The sequence below is a fragment of the Balaenoptera physalus genome (genome assembly GCF_965194825.1).
Source record: "Balaenoptera physalus genome assembly, chromosome: 3".
Classification (NCBI taxonomy): Eukaryota; Metazoa; Chordata; class Mammalia; order Artiodactyla; family Balaenopteridae; genus Balaenoptera; species Balaenoptera physalus.
This window is the reverse complement of record NC_138890.1, coordinates 47993978-48020969: the sequence shown is the minus strand read 5'-3', so window position 1 is coordinate 48020969 and position 26992 is coordinate 47993978. Positions and strand designations below refer to the sequence as shown.

General features: G+C 39.3%; 1 long non-coding RNA gene across 1 annotated transcript in view; it reads left to right on the top strand.

Annotated features, from left to right (window-relative positions):
* Positions 1-26992, top strand: part of LOC309657798 — a 120296-nt gene that overhangs the window by 73952 nt on the left and 19352 nt on the right. The gene's annotated exons all lie outside the window — the stretch shown is intronic.

Genomic DNA, 26992 nt, shown 5'->3' with positions numbered 1-26992 from the left:
CTCTGGTGGACCAATGTCCTGAACTCGGCTCTCTGACCTCAGAGACACAGGCCTGACACCCGGCCTGAGCACAAAGACCCTATCAGCCACAGAGGTCAAAATTAAAGGGAGAAAGAAAGAAAAGAAAAGAAAAGAAAAGAAAAGAAAAGAAAAGAAAAGAAAAGAAAAGGAAAGAAGGAAGGAAGGAAGGGAGAGAGAGAGCAAGAGTGAGGGAGGGAGGGAGGAAGGGAGGAAGGAAGGAATAAAATAAAATAAAGTTATTAAAATAAAAAGTAAAAGAAATTATTAGAAATAAAAAAATTAAAAAGTAATAAAAAAAGAAAAGGAAAGAAAGAAAGAAGAGAGCAACCAAACCAAGAAACAAATCCACCAATGATAACAAGTGCTAAAAACTATACTAAAAAAAAAAACAGACAGACAGAACCCTAGCACAAATGGTAAAAGCAAAGCTATACAGACAAAATCACACAAAGAAGCATACACATACACACTCACAAAAAGAGAAAAAGGAAAATATATATATATCTATACATAAAAAAAATAGGAGAGCAACCAAATCAATAAACAAATCTACCAATGATAATAAACTCTAATTACTAAACTAATATAAACATAAAACCAGAAACAAATTAGATGCAGAAAGCAAACCCCAAGTCTACAGTTGCTCTCAAAGTCCACCACCTCAATTTTGGGATGATTCATTGTCTATTCAGGTATTCCACAGATGCAGGGTACATCAGCTTGATTGCGGAGATTTAATCCGCTGCTCCTGAGGCTGCTGGGAGAAATTTCCCTTTCTCTTCTTTGTTCACACAGCTCCTGGGGTTCAACTTTGGATTTGGCCCTGCCTCTGCGTGTAGGTTGCCTGAGGGCATCTGTTCCCTGCCCAGACAGGACAGGGTTAAAGTAGCAGCTGATTAGGGAGCTCTGGCTCACTCAGGCTGTGGGGAGGGAGGCGTATGGAATGCAGGCCGACCCTGTGGTGGCAGAGGCCTGCGTGATGTTGCAACAGCATGAGGCGCACCATGTGTTCTCCTGGGGAAGTTGTCCCTGGATCATGGGACCCTGGCAGTGGAGGGCTGCACAGCCTCCTGGGAGGGGAGGTGTGGATAGTGACCTGTGATTGCACACAGGCTTCTTGGTGGCTGCAGCAGCAGCCTTAGCGTCTCATGCCCGTCTCTACTGTCCGCGCTGATAGCCGCGGCTCGCGCCCATGTCTGGAGCTCATTTAGGCAGTCCTCTGAATCCCCTCTACTCGCACACCTCGCAACAATGGTCTCTTGCCTCTTAGGTAGGTCCAGACTTTTTCCCGGACTCCCTCCCAGCTAGCTGTGATGCCCAACCCCCTTCAGGCTGTGTTCACGCCGCCAACCCCAGTCCTCTCCCTGGGGTCTGACCTCTGAAGCCCAAGCCTCAGCTCCCAGCCCACACCCGACCTGGCGGGTGAGCAGACAAGCCTCTCAGGCTGGTGAGTGCTGGTTGGCACCGATCCTCCGTGCGGGAATCTCTCCACTTTGCCCTCTGCAACCCTGTTGCTGCGCTCTCCTCCGTGGCTGCAAAGCTTCCCCCCCATGCCCACACCACGTCTCCACCAGTGAAGGGGCTTCCTAGTGTGTGGAAACTTTTCCTCCTTCACAGCTTCCTCCCAGAGGTGCAGGTCCCATCCCTATTCTTTTGTCTCTGTTTTATCTTTTTTCTTTTGCCCTACCCAGGTACGTGGGGAGTTTCTTGCCTTTTGGGAAGTCTGAGGTCTTCTGCCGGCGTTCAGTAGGTGTTCTGTAGAAGTTGTTCCACATGTAGATGTATTTCTGATATATTTGTGGGGAGGAAGTTGATCTCCATGTCTTACTCCTCTGCCATCTTGAAGGTCTCCCCTTACTCTTTACTTTTAAAATTATGGCTACTGAAAGATTTTTAATTACCACATGGTTCACATTTGTGGATTGTACTTCTTCTGTTAGACAATACTGTGTGAGAGAAACAATTAGTGGGGAGAGGGGATGAAGGCTGAGCTAGACTTTAAAGGACTCTAATCATGCATAATTTAGGAAAAGCACCTCTGTAGGTTTAGAACTCAAGGATATGGTTTTAACCAAGATCTGCTTCTCACAAGCTATGTCACCCTGGGAAAGTGGCTTAACTATTCTGAACCTTAAACTCCTATCTGAAAACAATAAAGTTGGACAATCTCTGAGGTATTTCTTATTGCTGACATTCCATGAGAAAGACCTCTGCCCAGACTAGGTCTAGGCATTCCTTGTAATAAGAAGTGTTCCCTCCACTGATTTGCACAAGTACCCACTCAACTGATTTCTTCATAGTTTTCTCCATTTTCAAAGCCCATGAAAAGAATACAGTGTTCAAAGTCAGACAAAATTGAATTAGATTTGTGACCTCACATCATTAACAGCTTCACAATGATCATTATCAGCTTCATTCCCCCAAACAATATCCTACCTAGTATTTGTACATTTACATTTTGCTAGACCTTCTGATGTATTACTTCATTTAATGATCACAGACCTCTTTCAAGGTGGATGCTATTATTATCTTTACATAATTGAGGAAGTAACTAGGTTTTAAACCTGTTTGTGTAAACTTGGGTATGTCATCCTGCCTCTATAAACTGCAGCAAGATGGCATAATACTGTCAGTCACTACAGTATACCCAATCATGGTATAAACTGTAGTGAGGATTCAGTGAAATAATGAATGTGGAGTTCCATTACAGTAGCAGATTTATAATACATAGATGTGATAGAATCCTTCTCCTATTAAACTCTTTCATTATAAACCCTGCATATCCTCTAAATCCAGCTCCAGTAACACCCTTTCCACAGGGCCTTACGTTTTCCCCACAGCTGGAAGTAAGGTCAACTGCTTCTGAAGTAGCATAGCCCTATAGCTGATCATTTCTTACCAATCTCATCATTTCTAACCTTACTCGAAGTCACATTTTATCTCCTATATTAAACTATAAAGCTCTTGAGTAGTAGCTCTATACGAGATTCACACTACATCCAGTCTAGTCTGTGGCACAGAGTAGATTATTAATACACATCAATTGAGTTAAAGCTGCTATTTATTGAAAATTTACTAGTGCCAACCACCTAACAAAATTTAAGTTCCTTTTTTACATATCTAATTTATCCCTCACAACCTGAAATGTAGATATTAATGTTACCCATTTACAGATGAGGACACGGAGTCTTCAAGGAGCTGCTCAACATCATACTGGTCTTAAGCGGTGGAGACAGGTTTTGAATTCTAACTGGCTCTCTCCAAAGCCAATGGTAATGATTTTAACCATTACAAAGAAAGGATAAATGGGCAGATGGATGGATGAATGGACGAAATGAATGGTGAATAGAAGCACAACATTATATCCTCTGACTCCAAGCTCAAGATTTCCCTTTAATCCCAGCTTTCCCTTCTGGATATTAAACCTCCTAGCTCCAACCCCATCATCCCAGCATATGACTGGGAGTTCTGCAGAGAAGGAAGAGAATCACATTTCACCATTTTAAAGATTCATAATGAGCTAAAAGGCCAAGTCAAAATCAATTTATTATTCACCAAAGTCTCATGTCCCTGCCTGTTTTGTTCTCCTGAATAAAACATACCTTTTCAAGTGTATGAGCTGCCAGCAGCAGAGAAGAGAAAAGGCAGCGAGTAATACATATTCACATAATTAGGAAGAAGAAAAAACATTCAAGCAGGTTTCCTTTTTAACGTTTATATTTATCTGATTCTCCAGCTCAGGAAAATGTTTACCTAGTGTAGAGAACATGTGTATTTTTCACCTGATAGCAAGATTTTTATGATCGGGATTTTTTTTTTTTTTCATTTGGAGCTGTAACCCAGAATTTAGCAGCTGCCCTACAACACCCTGAGTCCATCAATAGAAGGAACTCTCAGTTCCCTGTAATACCTGGGGTTCTTTAGCCAGAGAACAGTTAGCCCGAAGACAGAACCACTCAGCTTAGCTGCATCTCTGGCATAGGTTGAGACCATGCCTTGTAGCTTTGAAAGTGACAGTGATAGTAATTTATTACCTGCATTGATTCACAGAACGTGGCTCCTTGTAAAAACAAGCAGACATTTTTCAATTGTGCAGTGCAATGGATAAATTGTTTTGCATAGACACTCTGCTTTTAAAACGAATTGAGGTGGGCTTTGAGGATAGATGCATTATGCATGTACAAATAATACATCCTTGGGAAGAAAAGTCCCAAATGGGTTCTATTTAACTTTAAAACTGTGTTTTATTAACGCATTTTAAGGGAAGAGCTTAAATCAATGACCCTATTCCCACTAAACCCAGGGCATTCAAGCAAAACAGAATCCAGGCTGCTTACTTTATTTCCCTTCCCCTCCCTGAAAGCAATGGCATTTTATTTTCCAACAGACACCTTTTTTTTTTTCATTCATAATGTCATGTTTTAATCCAATCAATGCACATTAGCTATAACTAATGTAAATGTCATTGCTATTCTTTCCTCAAACCATTTTTTTCTTTAAATTTGCTAAAACTCAGTATAGCACAATCTCTCCACCTCAGATTCATAAGTATTGGACAGCTTTTCTATATTTCTTTTTCCTTCTTAGTGGAGTATTATTGAACAAAGCTCTAGGACATTTTAGGGCAATGACTAAAACAAATTCTCCTTGAAGCCTAGGGAGTGTTAGGAAGGGCCAAACTTTTTCACCCAAAGCTCTGCTACTTGCCTTCAATACGGCTACTCTAGCCGAGGAGAATTGGTCCTACTTGGCCCCCACTTTCTACATCCTCTTTCTTTGTTTCTTCCACTCTGGATGCCTCTTTCCCTATGTCCAAATTCCACCTATTTAAGGGTTCTATAAAGGGCCCCTCTTTCAGGAAGACTTCCCTGATTCTACACTTATCCTGTCCCAGGCAGATGGGACCCTTTTATTCTCTAAATGCTTAAGATACATTTCCCTTGGGGATCTGAGAATAGTTCACCTTAAATCCTATTGATGTATTAGTGTTATCTCCCCATGTAGATTGTAAGTTTCTAGAAGGTAGGAATCAATAAATGACATCTTTTTATCTCTCATATTAGCACAATGCCTGCACATTGTGGATGTTAATAAATGTCTAGAGAATGAAGAGAAGGAAAGAAAGAAAAAAATAGAGAAGCAGTGAGGAACAGTGGGGAAGGAAGGGGGTGGGGGAAAGGATGAGAGAGAGAGAGAGGGAGGGAGGGAAGGAGAGGACTGAAGAACGGAATGGGTAACAGAGGACACAGTGGCAAATGACCACAAAGCTTCTGTGGTTACTGATCACATAGTACCTAGTACTGAGACATCTAAGTCAATTCTACTGTTGCAGGGGAGTAGCTAGAGCCCTAGGTGAATCTGTTTACCTCCTGGGTATTCCCAGGGCATGTTTTCTGCCCCCCGAATATGCCCAGGGCAGTGGTTCTTAAAATCCAGTGTGCAAAAAAATCACTTGGGGAGCTTAATAAAATATTAATTCTCTGCAACTGGATTCCTGACATTGCATAACTTCCAGGAGAATCTGATCTAGCAGGATTGGTAAGGGCACCAGGGCCCTGCATTTCTAACAGGATGTCAGGTGATTCTGCTGTAGGTGTTGGAGATCCTGTTTTGTGGAACACTGGCCTAGGGCTATTCCCTGGTTTTGTTCTCCTGAAGCTGCCTCCCTTTATTGGTTGTTCCTGTTCACTACTTCAGCCAGGTAATACCTTACCTACATCCATCCACAGGAGAGCCTCCAAGGGCCTAACCAAAAGTTGCCCTCCCTATCTCCTCCCACAGATAAGGTCCCCCAGCCAAACAACCGTCCTTGCCAAACGGAAGAGGCATCATTCCTGATTGTCTCTGAGTAGCAAGTTTCAGTTCCCTGCTAGCCCACAGAATTATTCAAACAAGCCAACCATATCCTCTCACAGTCATCAAGGGGCACGTCACCCTCAACACTGCAAAACCTGCCTCCTACAGTCCCTGTTTGCTCACTCTGCTCCTGTATGGCTTTGCATGGCATGCAGCAGCCTTCACCAGACTGTGAATACAAGTGACTCATCAACAGCTCTCAATCGCATGTGTCCAATGTCAGCTGGCCTGTGTTCAGTCACCCCCGCAACCCTAGGATGGGAATTCTTCTCTCACCAATGGGATAAAGAGGAGGTGAATAAAACAAGCATGATAGCTGATCTTATCATTTACAGTCTAAGGGAGATGTCTGTGTAGAGAGACATTTAAAGCCATTGGGATGAGTGGTCAGTGGAGATGTATAAAATGCTATATGAGTAGAGAGAGGGAAGCAAGAAAGTCTGGGTGGAGCGGAGCAGGACCAGAGATTTCACAGATAACATAGAATCTGGCTCAACTCAGGAGCCTCAAATGAAACCTCTCAAACAGATGATCATCATGTAGCTTCACGCTAAGATCCCCCACCCCCAGTTCTTGCCCAGGATCCCACTGGTGAGAGGGAGTCTACCAGCCCTGTATTTAAATATAATGTTCTCTGTGCTCGAGTTAGGGCTCTGTGGAACAGAAGTGCCTATGCCTGGTATTGTTCTAGTTCTGTCTTTATTTTTTTTAAGGGTTCCTTTTAAGCTACTCTAGTTGTACACTGTGTGGTGAGTATTTCTTTGCTGTTATAGGGTAGCTGCCGACACCTGCTCTTGTTTCCTGCTTGTCCCTGCTCTACAGACTACACGTTCAGCCGCTGTCTAGAGGAGTTGATCCCCTAAACTACCCATCCAGAGCCAGAACTTTGCCAAAGTGGAAATAAGCAGTTTGCTACATCTCCTTTTTGGGAAATTTATTTACTACGTTAAAAAAATAGATAACATTAAAATTACTGCATATTTCAAATAAAGACAACATTAACTACTTGAACGTTTGCTGTGCTCCAGGCACTGGTGAGGATATTACATACACTACCTTGTTTAACACTTCCACAACCCTTCAAGGGAAAAAGTGTTCCCAGTTGAGAAAACTGAGACTCACAGATGTTAGGCAACTCACACAAGGTCACTTGGCTGATATATATATAAATCAAGCACTTGACTTCAAGTTTAGTTATCTCTAAATTCATGCTCAGAACCTCTGTATTATTCTGATCTTGTGTTTGTTGTCCCCAGTTGAAGCAATTGGGCTAAATAAGTTGACAACTTGTTATTTTAAAAGTTTAAGCCAATGCTGCATGTTGAAATCCCCATACCTTAATAGAAATAAACCAGTTCTTTAAAAATGACTGGTTAGTAACAATTACTACCACATCTTTGCTTGCATAAATGCAAGCTTCTTCTGTTTTCATTCAAGTCAAATTAAATATTCAGACACTGCTTAGGATGAGTAGCAATCATAGAAGCCTTCTAACTAGATGAAAAACAAGGGCCCATGGCTAGATTCTGTTGCTAACTATCTTTCTAAACATTCAAAACTAGATTTTCATCCTCTGAAGCTCTGTGGTGCAGCTCCATAAGAATTTGGATTGATATTTCTTCTGGGGGCACCACAGAGAAGAGGCAGACTAAATAATATTGTAAGAAGAAAAAGAAAATGGCTTATATGTTCTTAGCTGAGATTTTGAGTGGATTTGGTTATAACCTCTTCCAAAGGCCCAACTATAATAAATCCCACAACTCAGATATGTTCATTTGCAATAGCCAACAAGAAGACTATGGAAAAAGCTGCTGATTTGGGAGAAAGCTATGTGGTACATGAAATGGGGTATCTTATATGGCCTGAAACATTGTTCCCTCCTATACTCTTCTAGGTCCTGATTTAAGATCGATTTCCTTTGTGATAACAGAAAGGAGACTTCAGCCAGACTCGATCGAAGTAATACAGAGATATTTCTACTCCTGAGAAGTGGGATTGAATTTCCTGCCCTACTCGTCCTTCTGAGCAGTTTGGTCAGGTGAAGAAGTTTATTTTAGGAAATCATATGTTTTCTGGAAGTAGTTTATCAGCTTAAGAAGAATACCAGCTGTTGATATGGCTTTGGCCGGAGAGAGACTCTTTCTTGCGTCGCTCGGCACTATTTTTTCCAGAGAAGCTACAGTAACTGGGAGAACAAGTATGAATTTCTAATAGATTGGATATTGAATCTAATGTCAGGTTTAATAAAGCAGCTGGATTTTAGCTGGAAGGTTGCTTTACTGAGAAATCTTAGTCTAGAAGAAATCATTATCTCTTTAATCAATTACTCATTGAATCACAAGTGCTGGCATTTATAGAGAAGTTAAAGAGCATCTAGACCAGAAGATTATAACCTGGGATCCATAGAGCTCTACCTAGAGGCCAGGGATAGACTTCAGTGGCCTCATTAATAACCAGAAATTATGCACAGATTCATTCATGTTCATGTACCTTAGTTTTTCTCCAGGGAAACAGTATAAAACTTGCACTGGTGTTTTTAAAAGGTTCAAAATATTTAAGGACCAGTGATTTAGATAAGCATTTAATTAAATGGGAGCAAACTGATGCCCAGGGAGGTCAAGTGACTTGCAGAAGTTCACATGGCTAGAGAGAAACAGAACTGCTAGACGTCGGGTCTTGTAATTTCTAATCCAGTGCCAGCATGCTGCTCTGAGCTACCAACAATGATAGGATTTCTCCTCCGGCCTACGTATGAATTGGAGCCTATAACTGGGGTGTGAGAAAACAAAAAACATAAAATATGTTGCTCAAGACTAGGAGGTTTATATAGTGAGTGTGTTTATATCAAAATAACCAGAACTATGAAATAGAATACTCAGTTGTAAGATTTGGAATAGAGGGATATCTCAGTTTAAGTTCCTCCTAAAAGAGACCTGAGAGAAGCATTTGGACATGAATAGCTTAATGTGTTGGTGATTCCAGGAAGTAGGGAGTGAGGAAGTAAGAGAGAGAAGTGATATAAGTCAGTAATCGATGTGTTAACTAGAGGAATATCACAGTGGGTCCTTGGGGACCTTATGGCTTAGAGTTATCCTATCAGAGGGGCAGGAAAGCTGGGACACTTATAACTCCAACCCTTCATTAGATGAGGGGTTTTCTGGGACAGAAAACAACCTCAGAAAGAGAAGATACAGAAATCATATGTGGAAACTGTCTACCAGTAACCCCCGGAGTAGGCCGAGAAGATATGGGCGGGGTCTCACAGCATCTCATAAAAGGTGTTTTAGGAGTTAAATGAAGAAAGATATAGCTGTAGACTATTGTTAGATTTTTAAATGTTAGGAATAAAAGAAATCCCAGAAGTCATCTACTACTATAACCCCTTCTTTTAGAGCCCATGTAAAGTTAAGATCCTCTCTTTAATATCACTTAAAATAGTGATCTCTCCTATTCCTTTCAACGTTAGGGAACACAGTACATTCAGATGTAGTGGGTGTTTTGTTTCGTTTTGCTTCGGGGTCATCCCTATCCGGTACTGACTTCACTTGTATGGAGTCAGAATCTACTGAAATCTTCCACTGGTGGCCAGTTCCCCTTCTGAATCCATATGAAATACACTCAAGGACTCTGCCAAGTGATGGCCTGTGGGATCCAGCCTCCAAGATGACCCCCAATGATCCCTGCCTCATAATAAATAAAGGGTATTTATGCCCTTGTGTAGTCTCCCCCCACAGTGAATAGGGCTGACTTATGTATCCAACAGAATATTACAGAAACTGCAGAATGTCACTTCCAAGACTAGGTTATAAAAGTCATTGCCATTGGGCTTCCCTGGTGGCGCAGTGGTTGAGAGTCCGCCTGCCAGTGCGGGGGACACGGGTTCGAGCCCTGGCCCCAGAGGATCCCACGTGCCGCGGAGCGGCTGGGCCCGTGAGCCACAATTACTGAGCCTGCGCGTCTAGAGCCTGTGCTCGGCAACGAGAGAGGCCGCGATAGTGAGAGGCCCGCGCACCGCGATGAAGAGTGGTCCCCACTTGCCACAACTGGAGAAAGCCCTCACACAGAAACGAAGACCCAACACAGCCATAAATAAATAAATAAATAAAAATTAAAAAAAAAAAAAAAAAGTCATTGCCATTTCCGTCTTTTTCTCTTGGATTAATCAATCTGGGGAAAACCAGCTGCCATGTCGTGAGGACACTCAAGAAGCCCTATGGAGAGGTCGCCATGGCAAAGAACTGAATCCTCCGGCCAAAAGCCTTGTGGGTGAGCTGTTTTGGAAGTGGATCTTCCATTGTCAGCCAAGTCTTCAGATGACTGCAGTCACAGGCAACATTCTACTGCAACTTCATGAGAGACTTTGAGGAATCCACTCCCAGATTCCTGACCCTCAGAAACTGTATGAGATAACACACAGTGATTGTTTCACACCCCCGAGTTTGGGGATAATTTGTTACACAGTACAGATATCTAGTACTTAGCCTTTTTGATATTTAAAGATAGCTACTCCAAATCTTCTGTTCTGATTAAACATCTTGCAATCTTCCTTTGTGTGGCCGAGTTTTCTGCTTTTTTGTTCCATTACGGCACTCTTCCTATATGTCAATATCCTTTTCAGTGTCAGTCTGTATGAGTTAAATCCCTTTGTTGAACATGACAGAAGCCCAAATACAACCAGTTTATGCATAAGTGAGGGATATGTTGTCTCATGTAATCAAATCTCAAGAAGGGAAAAGGAAGAGACAGCTGGAACCAGGCTCTTAAATGACACATGAGCTCTTTCTCTTTTCTGCTTTTTATCCTAGGTTTTGGCTTCCTTCTCAAATCTGACGTCCCCAGAAATTTATAATCATTTATATGTAGCTTTTATACTCAGAGTTATGTAGCAAGAGACCAAAGAAAGTTCTTCCCTGTCAGACAATTTCAGTTAAAAAAAATCTCAGGGGAGAATTGCAGTGGGTCTTACTTAGATCGTGTTCCTATCCCTAGAACACTGTGACTGAGAACACTTTGTTATGCCCAGGTGAGTCCTGTGTGCACCCCTGTGGATGGGAGCACCTTGGGAGTAGGCTTATGAGAGGAAGGGATAAGCAGGTACCTCTAAAGTGAAGGTGACTTATGGGCAGAGGGAAGAATAAATAACATCAGCTTCGTAGCTGGATCTGATGTCACCGTTGTGTTTAGACTAGTACAGAATGAACAGAGATTATTTTCTGGTAGTGGGATAAGTACATCTTATGTATAAATATAATAAATTGATCAGGGATAAGTTCTCTGGAACAAAAGGGAATAGTCAACAGCATAGTGGGTGACAGTAAGAAAATCCATCTTTATTTAGATTAGAGGGCTCACTGATACAAGAGATGGTAACGGGTGGAGAACACCATACGAAAGAAGAGATTTGGTTAGACAGACGAGTACTGGACTTCCAGGTTAGGGATGTGGGAGTGGATACTCAAGGTCATGGCTTCTGAACCACAATATCGTGACACATCGGGGTCACAGTCCTCTGTAAGGGAGTTTCCAAGACCTATCTATAATAATTCATTGCTGTCAGTAGATAAACTACCAGAGTTTATAAATCACTTCCCTTTTTATTCACCAAGCTGGATTTACAGTCATCCTTATGCTAAGAGCTCTCATTAGCACATATCTAAGAGGCAGTATGCCTATTGGTTAGAAAGATGGTCACTGGAGCAGACAGCCTGCTTTTGAATCTTAGATCTTCTACTTATTAGATGTAAATCTTGGGCAAGTTCCTTAACCTCTCTGTGCCTCAGTTGTGCCTCATCGTAGAATTTGGAGTAATAATAGTACTATCTCATAGGGATGTTGTGAATTAAATGCATTAATATATACAAAGTTCTTAACAACAGCATCTGACACATAATATGTGCTACACAGATATTAGTAATTTCTGTTACTATTATCATCATTATTCTTGCATTAGGGGCAGAGGAAATTTCTATCCCCATGGAAATTTGTGCATACCCAGATGGAAGTATATCACGCATTTGAATATCATATGCTCCATATATTGAGGGAGAAGAAAGCTTGAAAGTTGCTACTCTAAGGAATCAGCAGACTAGGGTATAGTCTTTGGTAAGACAGTGGCAAGGCAAGTGAGTTGAAACAATTTCTGGGACATTTTGTCTGGAAATAGAGACCCCTTACAAGATTGCAGCATCCGTCTTGTCGTGTGTTAAAGTTTGTACTGATTGCATGTGGATCTGTCTTCAAATAATACAAGAGCAAATATATCCCAATGCACTTCCATAAGAAATGAGCATTCATCTGTGGGTTGTTAGTTTCCCAATTGCAGTAGCAAAGATTTAAGCCATATTTAGGACCCATCATAAAAGCTAATCTTTCCTAATGCCCATTTTTATCCAAGTACAGTGCATAATTAAATGCTAGCACTGAGAAGCACTGTATTTAGAAAAGAACAAGACAAGATCATCGACCACAGCTATTTATATACTCTTCCAGTTCAAATATTTCAGACTGTGCATGCTTGCTACTGACATTGCTTATTTTTAAAATCCTTTTTTAAATTGTATATATCATATTATTGAAAGATGTAGAATTGAATCATTACTTCATATAACCACAAAGCTTTAAAAACTAAGTGATGTTTAAGGATCACTCAACACAGCTATCTGAAAATCTGTCTATTATATGTTTTGAAGACATCTGTCCCAAGTCACAGAATGACTCATAGAAGCAGTAATACTATGACATGTGAGCCAACACTACCCCACGGCAATTATTACCAATTTCCTATAAAGCCTGAACTGAGCCTCAGAATCCTTTTCAACACAACAATCTAGGCAGCCACTTCCAATTAGAATTAGCATGAAATGTTAAATCTGTTTACCATGCCCTAATGACGGCTGAGCAACAGAGAACTTAGGATAACCAATTTCCATATTGACCTGATTATACCGAATTCTTCAGTTATAAACTAAATGAAACAGATTTATCCATATCCACACTATTTTGTTGACTGTTTCATGAAGAATCAGTCCATCTCAGTGAATATACTAGTAAAAACTCTTTCTTGGACCTGGTCAGTGATAGGCTCCCATAGTGCAAATTGCATTTTCTTAATGAGGCATAATTCACATACCATGCAATTCACCCTTTTAAAGTGCACAATCCAGTGTGTTTTAGTATATTCACAAAGTTGTACAACATCATCACTATCTAATTCCAGAATTTTGCATCACTCCAAGAGAAACCCTATACTCATTAGCAGTCACTCTCCATTCCTCCTTCCCCTCTCACCACTCCAGCCCCTGGGAACCACTAACTTATTTTCTGTCTCTCCAGAAATTTCATACAAATGGAATCATACAATAAGTGGCATTTGCATCTAGTTTCCTTCACTTAGCATAATATTTTCAAGGTTCATCCATATTGTTGTATGTATCAGTACTTCATTCCTTGTTTATAGATAAAAATATTCCATTGTATCATATGCCACATTTTGTTTATCCATTCAACAGCTGATGGACATTCGAGTTGTTTCCATTTTTGGCTATCATGAATAATGTTCCTATAAATATTCATGTACAAAATGTTACATGGCATATGTTTTCAATGCTCTTGGTTATATACCTAGAAATGCAATTACTGAGTCATATGGTAACTCTGTGTTTAACATTTGAGGAACTGCCAAACTATTTTCCAAAGTAGCTGAACAATTTTACATTCACCCCAGTAACGTTCAAGGGTTCCAGTTTTTCCATCTCCTCATTAACACTTCCTACTCTGTCTTTTTGGTTATATCCATCCTACTGGGGATGAATGGTATCTCATTGGAGTTTTGATCTGCATTTCCCTACTAATTAATGATATTTAGCATCTTTTCACATGCTTATTGGCCATTTGTATATCTTCTTTGGAGAACTATCTATTCAAATCCTTTATCCATTTTTAAAATTGGGTTATTTGTCTTTTTATTGATGATTTGTAAGAGTTCCTATATTTGTGGTAACTCAACCCCTATCAGATATATATATATATGATTTACAAATATTTTCTCCTACTTAGTGGGTTGCTTTTGCACTTTCTTAATAGTGTCCTTGATGCAAAAATGTTTTAATTTTGATGATGTCTAATACACCTATTTTTCTCTTTGGTTGCTTCTAATATTGTTTTTATATCTAAGAATTTTATAATTTTAATTCTTACATGTGTATCTTTGATATATTAATATCAACTGAATTTCAATAGTTTACAAACACACTGTTCCTATATAGCTCTATTCCCTTTCCCATCTTTTGTGCTGTAATTGTCATACAAATTACATCTTTCTACATTGGGTGCCCATCAACACAGATTCATAGCTTTTGCTTTATGCAACTCTCTTTTTATTTTAAATTATATAGGAAAAAGAGTTAGAAATAATGCATTTATGTTGCCTTATATTTACCTATGTAGTTACATATGGATCCAAGTTACTTACTGTCTAGTGTCCTTTCATTTCAGTCTGAAGGACTTATTTTAGTATTTCTTGCAGGCCAGGTTTACTGCTAATGAATTCTCTGTTTTTATTTATCTGCAAATATCTTGATTTCTCCTTCATTTCTGAAGGGCAGTTTTGTTGGATATGAGAATTCTTGGTTGACAGATTTTTCTTTCAGTACTAGGAATATGTTATTTCACTGCCTTCTGGCCTCCATGGTTTCTCGTGAGAAATCAGCTATCAATTTTATTGAGAATTCCTTGTATGTAAGGAGTCACTTCTCTCTTGCTGCTTTCAAGACTCTATGTCTTTGTCTTTTGCGAGTTTGATTATGATGTGTCTAGGTATAGATCTCTTATATTTTATCCTATGTAAAGTTTATTGAGTTTCTTGGATGTGTAGATTAGTGTTTTTCATCAAATTTGGGGAATTTTGGCCATTATTTCTTCAAATATTCTTTCTGACCCCTCTCTGTCTCCTCTCTTTCTTGGACCCCCATTATGCATATGTTGGTATATGTGACAGTTTTCCACAGGTCTCTGAGCTCTGGTTATTTTTCTTCATTCTTTTTTCTTTTTGTTCTAAAGATTGCAGAACTTCAGTTGACCCATCTTCAAGTTTTCTGACTTTCTTCTGCTTGTCCAAATCTGTTGTTGAGCCCCTCTGGTTAAATTTTCTTTTCCGCCATTACACCTTCCAGAATTTCTATTGGTTCTTTTTTAAATTTTTATCACTTTATAGGTAGTTCCCATTTCCTAAAACATTGTTCTTATATATTTTTTAATTGTTTAGACATGGTTTCCCTTAGCTCATTGAACATAATTAAAATAGCTGACATTAAGTCCTATCTAGCAAGTCCAATGTCTGGGCTCCCTCAGAGACAGTTGTTTTGTTTTGTTTTGTGTTTTCCCTATGTGTGTGCCGTACTTTCTTGTTTTTAGGTATATCTTGTAATTTACTTTTGAAAACCAAACATTTTAAACACTATAAGGTGGCACATATGGAAATAAATTCTTTCCCATTTTTAAGGGATTTTTGTTGTTGTTGTTTTGTTGTTGTTTGGTTGTATGGTTGGTAACTTTTCTGATCTAATTCTCTAGAACCTATATTCTTTGTGTGGCCACTGAAATCTCTCCTCGGTTATATTAGTGGTAAGCTGGTGAAAGGGCAAAGATTTCCTTAAATGCATCAAACCAACAAACCTCCCAGCCTTGCTGAGGAACTGTGTGTGTGTATGCTGGGGCATGCCTTCAACTCAGCCTGAAAATTTACAACTCTGCCTTAGCCTTCAGTTCCTGCTTACACACAGCCTCATGGTCAGCCAGAAATGGAGCTTAGGCTCTTCTCAGATCTTTTCTGAACATGTACATAGACCCAGGCATGTGCACAGCTTCATATATATGTGTGGTCTTCTAGGTTCCCAGTAACATGTCAGAGACTTTCAAAGTCCTCTATAAACTTCTCATTTCTCAGCTTTTCTCTCTTTAAGATTTTTGGTTAGCTTATTGTTTGCCCCCAATTGATATTTACCAGGTAAGGCTGCTGCAATGATGATGATAATGATGATAATAAAAGCCTCCATCTGCTTTCAACAAATACTCTCAGGGTAAAGGCTGTCCACACTGGGTGAGCTCCAAGTCAGATCTAATAAAGTCAGTCTTATGAGTCAGTTCTTCCAATAAACTACCAGAGAGGCAAAATTATCATAATTCTCTTAAAGTGGGGCTCTGAAAGAGCTCAAGTCTGTTCTGTTCCCTCTAGAGGCTGCCAGCTTGCAGATTTTAATTGCCACTGTAATCTGCTCATTTTCAAAGCTAATGCAGAGCTGAGCATGGGGTGGGAATAGGGCAAATTAAAAGGCCACAAAGCTTACTATTCTTACCAATGTTCAGCCATTTTTCTTGAATAAATGCTTCTCAGATTTCTATAGGTCGTTTGTTAATTTCTAGACTTCTGGAAAAGTTGCTAATGGCAATGTTTTCCATATTCTTGTTGTTTTTATTGACAAGTGGATTTTTAGAAGACTTTACTCCACTATTTTATCTGATGTCACAGATTTCTATTTTTTTAATTTTTAAAAAAATTTTTGGCCACCCCATGTGGTATGCAGGATCTTAGTTCCGTGGATTGAACCCATGCCCCCTGCAGTGGAGGCACAGAGTCTTAACTGCTGGACCACCATGGAAGTCCCTGATGTCACAAATTACTTTTATGTTTGTTCTATACACATTATAATTTGTATAGACTATACAGATTTATAAAATCAGAAGTACTAGTCATAGCTTATGAGGCATTACATGATCTGATCCCCTGATTTTCTCTTAAAAGTTATCTCTTATCCAGCTTTCCCTCACTCGCTATGAACTGAATGGTTCACACAGCTCTCTTTCTGTTCCTCAAACACACTAAGCCATTACCTCATTACTGCCTTTGCATTTGGTATTCTCTCTGCCTGATGTTTTCCTTTCCTGGAAGAAACTTCCCATCCTTCTAGTCTCACCTCAGATATTACCTCTCAAGAAAGGCCATCCTGGACCACCTTTTCTGAAAAAGCTCTGCCTCCCCTTATCCCCGCAGCCCACTCATCCCCAGATAATCTCTGTCTTATCACAATCTATTGATTTCATAGCCTTTATTAAGCTCCACAATTATTATGTTTATTATCTTATTTTATTTGCCTCTTCCAATACAATGTAAACTTCATGAGGATAGGGACTTGTTGGTTCTATGCATTCATATATCCCTTTGCCCTGCACAATTACTAGCACATAGTTGTAGATAGTTGAATGAATAATAGATAGCTGGAGAGTGAGGTATTCATAATTCTACTTATCATCAATAACATCCCTGGGTTTAGGAGTCTACAATTATATTCTATCTTTCATTTAAATTCCAAGAACGAATCAATTAAAATGTGATGAGGAGTCAATTACATTAAGGTGACAAGAAGCACCTTGGATTTCTTCTACTGGAGAATGCTTGATAGGAAAGGAAATTTTCTTGCCAAAGGTTTGGGATACAATCCTCATTTTTTGCTGTGACAAAACCCTATTTTTATCTCAGTCTCCATTTTCTTCATCTGTAAAACCATAAGGTTGAATCAGGTGATCTCATAGTATCTCCCAACCTCCACCCTCCTGCTCTTGGAGTCTCACAATGTATACCCTATTACCAATTAGAGAGAAAACTGCTTAAACCTCACAAAGTAACATTGATTTCAAATGCTATCAATGAAAGAATAAATTTGAAACACCAGGATACCACTTTAACAGAATCTTTTTATGTCCATAATGATACTTTAATGTTTTTTACTAGGGAATTTTGAGGTTTATAGCACTAGGATAAAACATACAATCTTTCATCTGGTTAACCAATTTATGCCTATTATATTCTAAAGTACTCTAAGATGCTACTGGGATTAAATTTGCTAAGGGTTTTTTGGGGGGTTTTCTATTCTAAATGAAATAAGTTGTGAATCGAATCCACCAAGTGATAAAAGAGATTTGAGGTTGGTCTTCATATGGGCTGCACAGTAAACTGGAATATTTCTCTGGCTTTCAGCAGCTTTGGCTCTTATCTCAAAAGACCACTTTGGAGTTATGAAATTTACAGGGCTCTTAAATGAGAAGTATACAGTAAAGGGGGAAAACCAACAAATAGCAAGGAAATTTCCATCTCTGAAGTTGAAGAAAGAGTACTTACAAAATGCTGTTTATTATCTAGATCTGTATAACAAAATTTGGGTACTTAAGATAGAGGCCAGTTGGATAAATCAAGTGAATAATATATGCATATTTTTGGAAGTTATCATTTCTCAGTCATACCTCTCATGGATTGAAATCTCCCTGTGTGCACAGCACATTGCTTTTTATAAAAAAGGCAACATGGATATAAGTTAAGTGGGGATTTGGTCATTATCTAGCCCACCTTCTTTGGATTTCTTCTTGGGAACTGCAGAGAGCCGCTCCACAGAGGGTTGCTCCCTTCCTTCTAGAGCACTTGGAATGTGCCACATGGTTGGTATACTTCTCTGCATTGGAAGTAGCAAACTCTGGGCCCCAGCCAGGTTCAGGTTGAGGGGAGCAAGGAGAACATAGCAACACTGTGCACAGGATGGCTCTTTTTTGTTGTTGTTGTTGTTAACATCTGGTCTATCCAACTAGATTAGAGACTCTTTAGAGGATTTTTGCTCTAGTCTAGATCAAGGTTTCTCAACCTTAGTGCTACTGACATTTGGAACCAGATAATTCTTTGTTTTGGGGGGGCTACCTTGTGCAGTAAAGGATGTTTAGCAACATCCCTTGCTTCTATCTACTGGTTTCTAATGTCAACTCCACCCCCCCACACACACGTTCTGACAACCAAAGATGTCTCTAGATATTGCCAAATATCTTGTCAGGGGCAAAGTCACCCCTGGTTAGGAACTACTGGTCTAGGACCATGTTCCTTTAAAATGAGAAAAACTGAACAAAGAACAGCACTACAGAATATGCCAATAACCAGCTTATAAAGAAAACATCAGCTTTGTGACATTCTTTTTGGACCAATAATATGATATTTTATCCATTCAACAATTATTCTATGTCTACATTACAGGCACATTTCTAGCACAATAACGGCTACTTTTTGAGCAAGTTCTCTGTGTTGAGTGTTTTACATACTTTGACTCATTTAACATTCACAAGAATCCTACAAATATGGAGGTAAGTAGTGGTGGAGTCTGGATTTGGATTCAGATTTTTTTTTTTTTTTAATTCTCCAAGCTCTTTAATCCTTCACTCACTGCTGGCAGATCACATGACTTTAGAAATATTTTAGACAACAGAACACAGTGGTTAAGAGTACAGGTTCTGGGAACAAACTGCCTAGATCTGAATCTTGCCTCAACTAATTCCTAGCTGCTTAAGTTTGAACAAGTTACTTCAACTCTCTGAGCTCAGTTTTTTAAACAGTAAAATGTATGCCTCTAAGAGGACAGCTGTGAAAATTAAATGAGATAATATATACAAATGCCTGTAAATGCCTAGCACATGGAAAGCGCTCAACTACTATGAGTTTAAGTTTCAAACTTATATGCCTAGCAAAACTAGAAGAGAATGTGCAGGAGTAAAATCGGCCTGGACATGGCATTAGGAAGTGGTGGGGACTGTGGAGTACTCCATAGGTCACACCCTGTCTATAGATTTTCCAGCCAATTTTCAGAGAAATAAGTGTAAGCTAAATAACTGATACTGGCAGAATGGATTGGGATCATGAACCCTCAGTTTACTGGTGAGGTCACTGAAGCCCAGAGAAGCAGAGGGGCCTGCCAGGATTGTATTGTTTCTCAGTGGTAGGGTTTGATATGGAACCTATGCCCCATTTTATCGTTGGCCAGATCTCATTCTACTGCTCTGTATTTATTTCCTTCTGCTCTCTGAAAAACATCTCTTGCTTTTATTTCTGTAAATGAGCTCTGATTTCCTCATAAGCTGAAAACATTTATTCATATAGAAACTCTGAGCAGTGCTTGTGGGCATGGGATTCTCCTACCCAAGCATTTAAATTGCTCCCTGCTGGGCATCAGAACCCCCCAGTGACAGATTGCTGAGTGCTCCAGTGTAGGGATTATAGTTTTCCGCAGGGATGAAAAGGGCCAAGACTTGTGAATAAATGCAACCACCAATTAGACTCCCTCGACACTATATTTAATTTAGAGTCTTTAAAACAAACAAGGATTGTTGTATTTTAAATACATGATTTGATTTTTTTATGGCTATCACCTTTTAAACTATTTCTTGCTTTTGATCCTTAGGCAACTGGTTGGTAGGAATTGAGAATGAAAAACTTTATATATGAGAGAATCATACCTTTCTGAAATACAAAACACATCTTAAGAGTACAGCAAAGTCCCCATACTATCCCTAAATCTCCAAATATTTCTAACACTTTACTGCATAATCATTTATCCCATCGTATACACACACACACACACACACACACACACACCTCTACTCATTGCTTATTATAATCTGGTAGGTCACAGGTCTTAACTGTTTTATTCAACTTTATCTCTTTAGCACAAACAAACAGTGTCTGGTATCAAGTAGGTACTCAATAAATATATATATTTTTTTAATTTACAGAATAGTGTTTGAAAGCTTGAATGATGAGAAGTAGGCTTTCTTTTACAAACAGGCAGTTCTACTTTGACCTCATAAAGATAACTTCTCTTAACGTTTTCTTAAATTTCTCCTTGTAACTTCTAGCCATTGATCCTAGGACTAACCTCACAGGTTAAGTAAAGAGCTTGCATCTCTTTTCCAAGCACTTGAAGGCTGGTTTCATGATTCCCCAACTTCTTTTATTTTATAAGACAAATATCCTTTTCTTCCTCCTATGACATGACTTCAAGTCCCTATAACATACTGATTTTGCTCCTTGACTAGTTAAAAAATTTGTTTACTTTGGTTTAAATTCTGTGGCCGTGACTTCTGGTTGGCCTTCAATGTCCATAAACCATTTCTGATATAACGTGTGTATATGACCTCCAGCTACAGACTATGTTTCCCAGCCTCTTTTGTATCAGACATAACTATGCATTTATTGTGGTCAATGGAATGTGAATGAAAGAGATACGTACTACTTCTGAGTCATGATCTTAATGGAAGCTCTTCTCCTTCCCTCTTCACACCCTGCTGCCTCGAGATAAGCCATCCTGAATTGCACAGAAGAGGGGCCACATCATCAGGATGGCAGGACAACAAATTAAGAACATGAACAGTTGATAGATAGATAGACAGACAGATACATAGATAGATAGATAGATGATAGAGTGAGTATAATGATGGTATAAAAATTTCACAAATAATGTGAAATAAGGCTCATGGATAAGAAACTGGGGTTCCTGGATGATCTTAAAGAGCCAAGACGGTCTGCCATACACTTGACTGCCCGCCTTTAGACAATAACATGATAGAGAAATACACTACTACCTTATTTAAGCCATGTTGAGTTGACACTACTACATGCATCTAGACCTACAGTCTAATAATAGGTCTACAGTCTACAGTCTTTACCTCTGGTACCCTGTATTCTGGTACCAGATGTAAAGTTCAGCAAATAAAATATACCATAGTATATATAATATTGATTTACCATTTGGGGAGTAGATGGAGAAGATGTAAATACTATAAGCTAAAGCTGATGGCTCCTATTATACCACGTGATACCTCAGAAAGCAGACCCAGTGTTCTGCAGTTTGATACAGAAACCCCATTATATTTCTCTAAATCACTTCCCCATTCCTCTCTGTTGTGGTCCCTAATCTGACATTTAATGCATTTTCTCTCCCTCCTTACATCCAGTCTTTTACTATGTGATACACGTGTCTCATGGATTTGTTTTGTTTTATATTTTTAACTGTTTTTAACTGAAAGGCCAGCCATACCTTTTGCCATATCATCAGGGATTTCCTTCAAGTTTGATATCCATCCATTCTTCAAATTTTGGAGGATTTAATTGTATATAATGGGAAAACCCCTTAATCGCTCATTCATATGACTGAATCTTCTTTAATGTTCACACATATGCACATTGATAATTATCACTAATTCATCTGCACATTAATAAGGCACATATCTCATATTTCTATTGTTTTTTACTGATGCTCTAAACCAGGATTCAGCAAACTATGGACCATGAGCCAAATGTAACCCATTTCTTGTTTTTTTAAATAAAGTTTATTAGAACATAGCCATCCCCCTGTTTCTGTATTGTCTATGTATGGATGCTTTTGGGCTGCAATGACAGAGCTCAGTAGTTGCCACAAAAGCTGTATGGCCACAAATACAAAACTACTTACTAACTAGCCCTATGCAGAAAAAGTGTGGTGATCCCTGCCTAAACCAGTGTTTCCCGACCTTTTTTTTCCATTATCATTCCCCCAAGGAACTTTTTGAGACTTTTTCCCCTTAGTCATTCAGCCCCATGAAATTTTAATACCATGGATGTACTGTATATCTGTTCTTGTATTGTATGTGTATCTATGCTTTATACATACAAATAGTAAGGTTTTTTTCACTTCCTAAAAACCAAATTTGTCCCCCCTTCAGGGCAATACTGTCCCTGTTGAGAATGTAGGATCTAGACAAGAGTTTCTCAATCTCAGCACTAATTGATATTTTGGGCCAAAAAATTCTTATTGTGGCAAGCTGTCCTGTGTTCTACAGAATGTTCAGCAGCACCCCTGGCTTCTAGACGCAAGTAGCTCCTCTACACATCTCTGGCAACCAAAAATATCTCCAGACATTGCCAAATGTCCCATGGAAGGGGAGGGATGTCAAAGTGCCCCCAATTGAGAACCACTTGCTTTAGACTAATAATTTCATCAAATAAATAAATAAAGAGGGTAAGTTTATATTACTATGTCCTAAGCATGATATATTTTCCTGGCAATAATTACCATTAACAGAAAATATCTTATCTCTTTACTTCTTTGTGTATCTCACCCCACTAGACACAGGCACTATGAGAGCAGAAACTTGAGTTATTCAGCAATGGATCCAAATGAACATTTAGAAAAAGTTATGGCTCTCCATTTATGTTTTAAAGATAAATCAATAAATCTAACTAAAACCATGATGGCCCTCACTAATTACAGCTTCTTCTTAAAAGGGGTTACAAAACACATCTGCAAATACTTTATTGTAAATTTTCCTCCAAAACTGGCATTATACTCATTGGTCAGGAGTTGCTTAGATCCCCTTGCCTATCTTTAATTATCTATAACAGTTTCTACTTTAACGGGGCTCCTCAAAAACTAGTCAGTAATCTTATTTAACAATTCTCTCAGTGTGTTTTCTTCAAAGCCAGGAAAACTGAACTTTTTGAGAGTAAGTCTTACCATTCCTTCTCATGTATTGAGTTTCTATTCTCCACTAACAATGGCCATTCTCTCATCTGATTTGTAAGGATTATTCTCATTGTCAGGACACCAGAGAAAAAATATGGAAGGAAATGGGCTTCCTCTGTCATCCAACACGTGCAATCATTTCTTAGATTTTCTTCCTCAGAAGAAAAGCATAAAAGTTTTGTTGCCACTCAACCTTAGGGTAATACGGTACAGGACTGTCTTGGAAACAAAAAGGCAGGCAAGACACAGATGTGTTCCTAAGAGTGAAAAGGACATAATCAAGGCATTGTAGTCTGTTCCTTCTGGGTTTCTGGAGGAAAGACTGAGGACAGGCAAGTCATAAAAGGAAAGATGTGCTTCACTTTGGCCTTCTCTGAAAAATCATGTTTATACCAAGGAACCATTTTTAGAACATCGCTAATTCTATCACATTTCTGTGTAATTTGCTGGAACTTGGCTTTTACAAGGTAATGATCCAAAGGAAAAATAAAATGACCTTTTAGAATTTATCGAGGGCTTGAGAACAAGGAAAAACACAAATGATTTGGGCACCATTAGAAAGTCATTACAAAATCCAACAGGTGGTGCTATGGGCAATTTGAATTAGAGTCTTGGTCCTTCCAGTACATCAGGAAAAGCCTATGTTTAACATCATGACATTGGTATATACTGAAAATTCAGTCAATTAGGATTTTTCTCTTATGTTACAATCAGTGTTAAATGATGGAGAAATCTAAATGCCTACATTTAAAATTTGTCATTACCTCACTTTGTGATTTTTGAATAAATCATAAAACCATTGCACTAGGCTCTTGAAGCCAGAAATATGTGCTTCACCAATCACATTATTTGGTTACATTTGAACAGTTAAAATTACAGTGTGAGATGCCTTTTGCTATGGTAGTATGGTTATATGGTTTGAGCTACTAGTCTCTTTGTGTTCCTGTTACTTCATTTGTCTCCTACCATGAATTATGACTCTGCTAACATTATCTCTCACATTTTTTCTTTGTTTCCCTCATACCTATAAGAGTAAAATGAGTCTGAGCTTGGAGTCCAAAGATATGTGTTGTTATTCCAATTCTGTGGCTCACCAGCTATGTGACTGAGTAAGACACTTCCCTTTGCTATATTTAAATCTCTTCCCCCTCACCTCACACTAGGACTATTATTGGGATCATATAATTGCTAAGTTCAGGTAATGGTATGAGGTATGGCTGGATCCAGGGGCTCTAACAATATTGTCAGAACCCTGCCATTCTCCAACACTTGGCTCTGCTTTTCATCCCTTGGCTCTAGCTTTCCTCTGGTAACCTCTCTTTGCATGATGGAGCACAGAAGCTAAAGGCTTACATCTTCCCAGGTCCATTCCTGGTAGAGAAAGAAAATATCCCATTCACCTTTTCCAGATAAGTCACGCCCCTGTCCCTGAAAAGTCACTGTGGCCAGGAAGGTGGGCTGATTTATCTATGGCTGTATGATTGCCACCCTTGTGTCCTCAGAGGTCATTAAGACTATATGAACTGAGAGTGAGAGGTGGGAAGATTCTCCAAAAGGGAGATTAAGATGCTATTATAAAAGAAGGGGGAATGTACACATGATGGACATAGGAGAGGGGTCTCCTTCAGATAGAAAGGCAGATCTCCCTTTGGTATAAATGTCCCTTTACTAAACCAATATTTTAATCTTATCACCACCTCTGCAGGAGTCACCTAGGGCACCAGCCTCTCCTACTAGTGCCTACTTTGGATCCTGGTACTTTTGAGCAGATACTTCAACTTCAGAACTTTGAGACCTATTACTATGGGCTTTTCCCAGAGTTGTGTCTGCTCTTAGAAACTGGTCAAGGGAGGGAATCATTTGTGCATGATAATTCATCCAAGAGTAAGTAAATGATTCATCCTCTATGGTGGGGACTTATACAGCCTTGTCATCCTACAGCCTCATTTTTATCTATCTTTACTACAAATTACCATATGGTGGAAATTACAGGAGTCAACAAAACTCTCATCCCTGGAATCTGGGGACCAGAGGAGTCTTCTTTGGGGACTAAGTACTGTTTCATACCAAGTTTCCCCTTCTCTCGGGTAGCTCCCACATAACCATGTAGTTCCATCACTAAATGTTTTCCTTACATCTATGGGATGCCATCTCTACCTTTTAGCTTATTTCTATTCCAGCTAAAAACTAGTTAAAGTAGTCTCCATTGTGTTATGATCTGTTTAACTCATTCTGACTTGTTTTTCTTTCTTCTTGCTTAGCCATATCACTGCAGCTGGTATTTTCTCTCCCTCGAGCACTCCCCTCTACCCCCCTCTTCTTGCAAGCATTCTTCATTCCAGAGAGAAGGTCACAATCCAATAACCTTGAAAACCATAGAAACCGTCATGAGACTGCCTGATGCCAACCTTGACGGTCTTGAGATGATCCATGGATGGGAAGAATGCAGGCCCTGCATGTACTTGGACCCTTATCAGCAACCCTGTTTCTTGAACCATTACCATAAAGCTCCTCATTACCCCCTCTAAGATGGGACACACAGTTTCAAGTCCCCACCATGTCCCAGCATGGGTACCACCTCACCCTTCTGTACCACATAATCAGACACCTCACCAAGGGGTATGTGCCAAGGAGGGAGGTGAAGGCAGGTTCCCTGTGTTCTGAATCCCCAGAAGGCGGGACAGGGCCATCTGCTCATGCACAAGGACAGCTGTGTTCCCCATTGTGAAACATAGGATGAATCACTGTCCAAAAAGCAAATTTTATTGGACTGGATGAAAAATGCAGAGAAATTTCATGGTACCATGAAGTTGTCTGGGGCATAACTGTTGAAAAGTAATGAAGTTTAAAAACTTCTGAATGGATAATACATTTATGTGGTTGAAGAAATAATTTTATATTATTTATAGGCAGTCCTCACTTTGCACAGTTCCAGCATGCACAAATTTCAGTTCCCATGGTTTAGTTAGATAATACCAGTCCCCCAACATTATGGTTCATAGTTCAGTTACCATAGGATATGAACTTTGAACAACTGAATAGAGTGCAAACTGTGTCGCCAGCTCTTCAGTCCACAAATCACTACGTAAATAACAGGTGTGCATCATGATCAGTGAGCACGCACGTCACTTCTTTCAAAGTCTGTCAGTAGGTAGTCACTGTGTATCTGGTATACTGTTCATACACAGACAGCAAAGCATACAGCTGTGTTCTTCTTGTCTTCCAGTGATAAGCCCATGTGACATTTTATAGAAATGGAATTCTATTTTTTAAAAAGGGGATTGGCCCACAAATATGAAAGTGCAGCAAAGGAAAAAAATGATGATCCTGGAAGTGAATTGTGAATAGGATGTAATGGAGTTAACAGAAAAAAAACAGCTGACCTGACCATGGGCATGTCAACATTGCCGCCATTCAAAGAGATTCTAAATATGCAGCTGAAGGAACTTAGTGAAGACCAATTTACCGACATTAATGAGGAAAGTGTTTGTGACAAAAAAGATGGCAATATCCTAAAGCAAGTGATGTCAGCAAAATGTTTCATGTTCAAGGAACTCTAGGAGCTATTTCATGACATTGAAAGAGAAAAGGATAAAATGTTAAAAGCTAATCCAAATTTAGAAAAAAGGATGACACTTCTCCAAGGCATAGAAAACACGTTTGCTCTGTGTGGTAAATTACACAAGAAGAAGACCAGCACTGTTCGAATTACTCTTGATAAGTGTTTTCAATAAGAGCAACAACCAAACAAC